This window comes from Arachis ipaensis, chromosome B01 (assembly GCF_000816755.2).
Source record: "Arachis ipaensis cultivar K30076 chromosome B01, Araip1.1, whole genome shotgun sequence".
In the NCBI taxonomy this organism is placed as follows: domain Eukaryota; kingdom Viridiplantae; phylum Streptophyta; class Magnoliopsida; order Fabales; family Fabaceae; genus Arachis; species Arachis ipaensis.
This window is the reverse complement of record NC_029785.2, coordinates 77,427,048-77,432,884: the sequence shown is the minus strand read 5'-3', so window position 1 is coordinate 77,432,884 and position 5,837 is coordinate 77,427,048.

Sequence of the window (5,837 nt, the reverse complement as noted above, 5' to 3'; positions counted from 1 at the left end):
CCCGGTTAGCTAGACCTTTCGCTACTGTCCTAAGGTTCAACCAACCATTGGTTTGCTTAAACAAGATTTCACTGAAGTGAACCCGACGCGAAGTTGGTGAAACCTGAGCGTAGCTAATGAAAGGGAATACCTTTGAACAGAACTGACTATAAGCCCTGAGAGCCAGCAAGCAAACCCCTTACTCTCTCTCTATAAAAAAAAGCCTACGTAGTAACACGCGGATCTTGGCTAAGCGCGTAACGAAGATTGGGTGATTGTCACGGGTCACCCCTTCATTCTGACTTAACTGAATTAAGTACAAGAGTATATCTTGGAGAAGAAGTAGGTGTGAATTGAAAGAAAAACAATAGTACTTGTATTAATTCATGAAGAAGAGCAGAGCTCCACACCTTAATCTATGGGGTGTAGAAACTCCACCGTAGAAAATACATAAGAGAAAATAGTCTAGGCATGACCGTGTGGCCAGCCTCTCCAAATGTCTAAGATCATCAAAAGATGTAAAGATGTTAAAGCCTCTGAATACAATAGCAAAAAGTGCTATTTATTCTAAACTAGTAACTTAGGTTTACAGAAAATGAGTAACTAAGTGCAGATAGTGTAGAAATCCACTTCCGGGGCCCACTTGGTGTGTGCTTGGGCTGAGCATTGAGCTTTACACGTGCATAGGCCACTCTTGGAGTTAAACACCAGCTTGGGAGCCATTTTGGGCGTTTAACTCCAGTTCTGGTGCCAGTTTTGGAGTTTTACTCTAGAAAAGGGTTTTAGGTGGGCGTTTGAACACCAGTTTGGCCCATCAAATCTCGAGAAAAGTATGGACTATTATCTATTGCTGGAAAGCCAAAGATATCTACTTTCCAACGGAATTGAGAGCGTGCCAATTGGGCTTCTGTAGCTTCAGAAACTCCACTTCGAGTGCACGAGGGTCAGAATCCAACAGCATCAGCAGTCCTTTTTCAGCCTCTGAATCAAATTTTTGCTCAGGTCCCTCAATTTCAGCCAGAAAATACTTGAAATTACAGAAAAACACACAAACTCATAGTAAAGTCCAAAAATGTGATTTTTGCATAAAAACTAATAAAAATATAATAAAAAATAACTAAAACATACTAAAAACTTTGTAAAAATAATGCCAAAAAGGGTATAAATTATCCGCTCATCACAACACCAAATTTAAATTGTTGCTTGTCCCCAAGCAACTAAAAATAAAATAGGATAAAAAGAAGAGAAAATAAAATAAATCTCAAGAATATCAATGAAGATTAGTTTTAATTAGATGAGCGGGACTAGTAGCTTTTTGCTTCTGAACAGTTTTGGCATCTCACATTTTTCTTTGAAGTTCAGAATGATTGGCATCCATAGGAACTCAGAATTTAGATAGTGTTATTGATTCTCCTAGTTCAGTATGTTGATTCTGGAACACAGCTACTTTATGAGTCTTGGCCGTGACCCTAAACATTTTGTTTTCTAGTATTACCCCCGGATACATAAATGCCACAGACACATAAATGGGTGAACCTTTTCAGATTGTGACTCAGCTTTGCTAGAGTCCCCAGTTAGAGGTGTCTAGAGCTCTTAAGCACACTCTTTTTGCTTTGGACCACGACTTTAACTGTTTAGTCTCAAGCTTTTCACTTGACACCTTTACGCCACAAGCACATGGTTAGGGACAGTTTGATTTTGCCGCTTAGGCCAGGATTTTATTCCTTTGGGCCCTCCTATCCATTAATGCTCAAAGCCTTGGATCCTTTTTACCCTTGCTTTTTAGTTTAAAGGGTTATCGGCTTTTTTCTGCTTGCTTTTTTTTCTTTCTTTTTCTTTATTTTTTCGCCATTTTCTCCTTGTTTTTTCGCAAGCTTTTGCTTTACACTGATTTTTTTCTTGCTTCAAGAATCAATATTATGATTTTTTACATTATCAAATAACATTTCTCCTTTTTCATTATTCTTTCAAGAGCCAACAATTTTAACATTCATAAACAACAATATTAAAAATATGCACTGTTCAAGCATTCATTCAGAAAACAAAAATTATTGCCACCACATCAAAATAATTAAGCTAATTTTAAGATAAAATTCGAAATTCATGTACTTCTTGTTTTTTTGCAATTAAAAATATTTTTCATTTAAGAAAGGTGAATGATTCATAGGACATTCATAGCTTTAAGACAGACACTAGACACTAATGATCATGTAATAAAGACACAAACATAGACAAAACATAAAGTATAGAATTTGAAAAACAGAAAAATAAGAACAAGGAATAATGGAGTGCTCTTGGTGCTCCATCCTTAGTTGTCCCATGTTGGAACTCAATTCTCCTAAAGAAGTGTTGATTTGCTCCCAGTAGTTGTGTAGATGAAAATGCATCCCTTGAGATATCTCAGGGATTTCTTGATGAGGAATTTCCTCATGCTCTTGTTGAGGTCCATAAGTGGGCTCTCTTGTTTGCTCCATCCTTTTCTTAGTGATGGGCTTGTCTCCTTCAATGAGGATGTCTTCCTCTATGACAATTCCAACTGAATTGCATAGGTTACAGATGAGATGAGGGAAGGCTAACCTTGCCAAAGTAGAGGGCTTGTCCGCCACCTTGTAGAGTTCTAGAGGTATGATCTCATGAACTTCTAATTCCTCTCTAATCATGATGCTATGGATCATGATAGCCCAGTCTATTGTAACTTCAGACCGGTTGCTAGTAGGAATGATAGAGCGTTGGATGAACTCCAACCATCCCCTAGCCCCGGGTTTGAGGTCAAGCCTTCTTAGTTGAACCGGCTTGCCTCTTGAGTCTCTCTTCCATTGAGCTCCTTCCACACAAATGTCCATAAGGACTTGGTCCAACCTTTGATCAAAGTTGACCCTTCTAGTGAAAGGGTGAGGATCTCCTTGCATCATTGGCAAGTTAAATGCCAACCTCACATTTTCCGGACTGAAATCCAAGTAATTCCCCCGAACCATTGTGAGACAATTCTTTGTGTTCGGGTTCATACTTTGATCATGGTTCTTAGTGATCCATGCATTAGCATAGAACTCTTGAACCATTAAGATTCTGACTTGTTGGATGGGGTTGGTGAGAGCTTTCCAACCTCTTCTTTGAATCTCATGTCTGATCTCCAGATATTCACTCTTTTTGAGCATGAAGGAGACCTCGAAGATCACCTTTTTCTTGGCCACAACTTCATAGAAGTGGTCTTGATGGACCTTTGAGATGAATCTCTCCATCTCCCATGACTCGGAGGTGGAATCAATTGCATTCCATTTCCTCTTTCTAGAGGTTTCTCCAGCCTTAGGTGCCATTAATGGTTATGGAAAAACAAAAAGCAGAGCTTTTTCCCACACCAAACTTAAAATGTTTGTTCGTCCTCGAGCAAAAGAAGAAAGAAAGGAGGAGAAGAAAAAGAAATGAAGGAGATGGAGGTGTGTGTTGGATTCGGCCAAGGGGGTAGTAGTGTGTAAGATGTGTGAAATTGAAGAAGGTGAGGAGGGGTATTTATAGGGTAAGAGAGAGGGGGAAGAGGGTAGGATTTGATAGGGGAATGGTATTTGGGAAATAGGTATTGATGTGATTGGTCAAGGGTATTTGGGGAAGAGTGTTATGGAGAGGTGTGAAGAGGAGAGAGAGTGAGTTAGGGTAGGTGGGGATCCTGCGCGGTCCACAGATCCTGAGGTGTCAAGGAATTCTGGTCCCTACACCTTTCTGGCGTTCAAATGCCCTCTGTGTGCCATTTCTAACGTTTAACGCCAACTTTGCTACCTTTTCTGGCATTAAACGCCAGGCTGATGCCCATTTCTGGCGTTTAACGCCCACCAGACACCCTTTTCTGGCGTTAAACGCCAGTCTGTCTGCCAATTCTGGCGTTTAATGCCAGCCAGACACCAGACACCCTTTCTGGCATTAAAAGCCCAGAGTGCTGCCCATTCTGGCATTAAACGCCCAGAGTGCTACCCATTCTGGCATTTAACGCCCAGAATGCTACCAGACTGGGCATTAAACGCCCATTCTGCTATCCTTACTGTCGTTTAAACGCCAGTAAGCCTGTCCTCCAGGGTGTGCTATTTTTGATGCTGTTTTTTATTTTGCTTTAATTTTGCAACTATTTTTATGACTTCACATGATCATCAACCTAAAGAAAACATAAAATAACATTGGAAAAAAATGTCTATAAAATTAAATATAATTAAAGAACATTGGGTTGCCTCCCAATAAGCGCTTCTTTATTGTCAATAGCTTGACAGTGAGCTCTTAGAGAGCTTTACAGAGACTCAGAGCTTAATGGTGGCCTCCCAACACCAAACTTAGAAGTTGAGTGTGGGGGTTTTGCTTGACTCTGTATTGAGAGAAGCTTTTCATGCTTCCTCTCCATGGTTACAGAAGAAGATCCTTGAGCCTTAAACACAAGGTAATCCTCATTCAATTGAAAGACTAACTCTCCTCTGTCCACATCAATCACAGCCCTTGCTGTGGCTAGGAAGGGTCTTCCAAGGATAATGGATTCATCCTCATCCTTCCCAGTGTCTAGGATTATGAAGTTAGCAAGGATGTACAAGCCTTTAACCTTCACTAAGACATCCTCTACAAGTCCATAAGCCTGTTTCATTGATTTGTCTGCCATCTCTAGTGAGATTCTTGCAGCTTGTACCTCAGAGATCCCCAGTTTCTCCATTACAGAGAGTGGCATGAGGTTTATACTTGAACCAAGGTCACACAGAGCCTTCTCAAAGGTCATGGTGCCTATGGTATAGGGTATTATGAACTTTCCGGGATCTGGTTTCTTCTGAGGTAATTTCAGTTGAACCAAAGTATTCAGTTCATTGATGAGCAATGGAGGTTCATCCTCCCAAGTCTCATTACCAAATAACTTCGAATTCAGCTTCATGATTGCTCCTAAATACTGAACAACTTGCTCTTCAATAATATCTTCATCTTCTTCAGAGGAAGAATACTCATCAGAGCTTATGAATGGCAACAGTAAGTTCAGTGGAATCTCTATGGTCTCTATATGAGCCTCAGATTCCTTTGGTTCCTCATTAGGGAACTCCTTAGTGGTCAGTGGACATCCATTGAGGTCTTCCTCACTGGAAATCACTGCCTCTTCTTCCTCTATAGGTTCGGCCTCTTTGGTTATATTGATGGCCTTGCACTCTCTCTTTGGATTCTCTTCTGTATTGCTTGGGAGAGTACTAGGAAGGATTTCAATAACTCTTTTACTCAGGTGACCCACTTGTGCCTCCAAATTTCTGATGGAGAACCTTGTTTCAGTCATGAAACTGAGAGTGGTCTTAGATAGATCAGAGACTATGGTTGCTAAGTCAGAGAGGCTCTGCTTAGAATTCTCTGTCCGTTGCTCAAAAGATGATGGAAAAGGCTTGCTATTGCCAAACCTATTTCTCCCACCATTATTATTATTGAAGCCTTGTTGAGGCTTCTGTTGATCCTTCCATGAGAAATTTGGATGATTTCTCCATGAAGGATTAGGTGATTCCATAGGATTCTCCCATGTAATTCACCTCTTCCATTGCATGATTCTCAGGGTCATAAGCTTCTCCTTCAGAGGAGGCTTCTTTAGCACTGCCGGATGTAGCTTGCATTCCAGTCAGATTTTGAGAAATCATGTTGACTTGCTGAGTTAATATTTTATTCTGAGCCAATATTGAATTCAGAGTATCAATCTCAAGAACTCCTTTCTTCTAAGTCATCCCATTATTCCCCAGGATTTCTTTTAGAAGTATACATGAACTGGTTATTTGCAACCATCTCAATGTGTTCCTGGGCTTCTGCAGGCATTTTCTTCAGATGAAGTGATCCACCAGTAGAGTGGTCCAATGACATCTTGGACAATT